We start from the raw sequence: 2,449 nt of genomic DNA, 5'->3' as shown, positions 1-2,449 counted from the left end.
CAGTAAATATTTTTCAAATTTCCCAAGTATTAGCTTTGAGGATCTTACACCAACTAGCCTCATGTCCTTCGTAGGTTTCCAACCAATCTTAGTGAGAAGAGCATCTTTCAAGTCAATAAGCTTTATGATTCCTAAACGTCATTTACTTTTTGGTTTACACACAGTACCCCAACTCACCAGACTTCGCCAGTTCTTCTCCCCCCTTCCGACAAAAGGAAGCTTTTTTTGGATTTTCTCCAGTTTCTCAGGCATAGCCTGAGAGATTTTGACTAGGGAGAGGAAGTAAACATGGATACCTTGGAAGGAAGACGTTAGGAGTTGGAGCTTACCCGCACTACTCAAAATTCTACCTTTCTGCCCAATCATCTTCTTTTGCATCTTTTCCAGAATAATATTCCAAAAGTGGTTACAAACCTCTTTAACAGTCAATGGGAGCCCCAAATACATGTCAGGGAGGCAGGCAGTATTGCAACCTAGAATATTTAGCACCCTTCTCCAAATATCCGTCTCAATGTTGAAAAAGAACACCCTGCTTTTATCCAAGTTAATTTATTGGCCTGCATTAACAAAGTAAATATCCAGGATATGTTTCCAGGCTCTAGCTTCTGACACCAAAGTGTCCTCACTAAGGAAGGTATTGTCCACAAATTTTTGTATGACTTCTGTCAAGGAGGAGGGAGCTAATTTAATGCCTTTGATCTCTCCCCCTTCCACCTTTTACAAGAAAGCTCTTTCCAACACTTCAAAAACCATGATGAACGGGTAAGGAAAAATAGGGCCCCCTTGCCTTATGCCCATTTCCTCATTGAATTTTCCCCAGGTCAAACCATTGACTAGCACTAAGTAGATGAGAGTCTCAACCATCATTTTTATTATTTTAATAACTCCCTAACTGAAACCAATTTTTTCCATGACTTTTACATAAATCCTAGATAATCCTATCATAAGTTTTGGAAATATCTAACTTTAAAGCCATACCTAGATTACCACTCTTATCAGTAGTGAGAGCAACATCTAGGATATGGTGACCCAGGACAAACCCGTTATGAGTTTTCCCTATGAATTTGTGGAGAAGTGGCTTTAGGCAGTTCACCATTATCTTAGAGAAGATCTTATAGGTAGTGTTACATATGCTAATGGGTTTGAAGTTAGAAAGATCCCCTTGGTCCATAATTTTTGGAACCAACACAATAAACATTTTTAGCCGATAGGCTTTCCTTGTGAGGTTGCTTGCAACTGGGAGTTGTCTCACACCGGTAAACAACCTTCTCAAAATGGTTTTCAAATCATTGTCTTGGGTGAATGGTCTATATGTCAAATCAAATCTACACTTAAAAGGTTTGTATGTCAAATCAAATCTGCACTCATAATCTTCCTTGCAAAATCGTATCCAATCATCAAATTGTCGATCCAAATGCTATTTATTTATATTGTCAAAACAAGCGTGATTGGACTATGCTGCAAAAGCTAGGTAGCATAGTAAGGTGTTGAAGACATTTTATTAACTTCCAGAAGGAAAATCAAAACAGTGAAAGAAGAGAAAGAATCTCTCAACTAGTATCCCTTGCACAACAAGTAATCTAAGTACAAGATCTGTTGTAAGGATTTGCTTGCCCTGAACTCCCACAGCTACAATAAGAAGTTCAAGTCGTGCTGTAGGGCACTGAATCAGCTATCAGAGTCGTGTAGCTTATATACTGAGTGGTTGCAAGAATCCTCCTGTTCATTTCTGAATCCATCAACATCTCTTCCTCTGCAAAACACTCTTTGATCAACCCATCACAAGCCTTCTTTGAAGAAATTTTCATGAAGTCTGCATGGAAAGAGCCCTCCACATGAATGACCACGAAGAAGAGAAATAGGATTAGAGCACCCACACAAAGTCTCGAACCCACGACCATCTCTACACCTAAGACAGGTACAACACGAAGAAGATCAAATTTTTCTATGAGCAACATGGACAAGATTGAATTTTTCTGTGAGCAACACAAAAAACATTGAATTTTTCATGGGACAACACAAGCAGGATTGAATTTTTCTCTGGTATAACAAAAAAAGATCTTATTAAATTCATAATATTCTTCATTTAATTTGAATTGAATCGATTAGCCCATTACATGGATATTGACGTTAGGAAGTAAATTTAAGGTTCTCTAAAATGGCAGAAAGGGAGATGAAAGAATTTAAAAGATTAAGTCTGCTATCATCAATTGGTCCTTGTTAGAATCTGAAAAGATTAATAACCCAGAAAACTAGTGCAAAGAGTAAATATCTAAACTATGAATGCAAATGATACAAAATCCAAATGCCATCATAGAGTTAGTCTCCAAGAGAGTAATGCAAATGCTGGAAGCAAAATAGCATTAAGAGGATGCAAAAACAAGAGATGCAAATACAAGAGGTAGCATGCTTATATAGGCTAGGAAGAGGGAGGAGGTGGCAACACCAA

This window comes from Cupressus sempervirens, chromosome 3 (genome assembly GCF_028749045.1).
Source record: "Cupressus sempervirens isolate cs-2001-9-10 chromosome 3, ASM2874904v1, whole genome shotgun sequence".
Classification (NCBI taxonomy): Eukaryota; Viridiplantae; Streptophyta; class Pinopsida; order Cupressales; family Cupressaceae; genus Cupressus; species Cupressus sempervirens.
The sequence above is the reverse complement of the archived record's forward strand: the minus strand, read 5'-3'. Positions refer to the sequence as shown.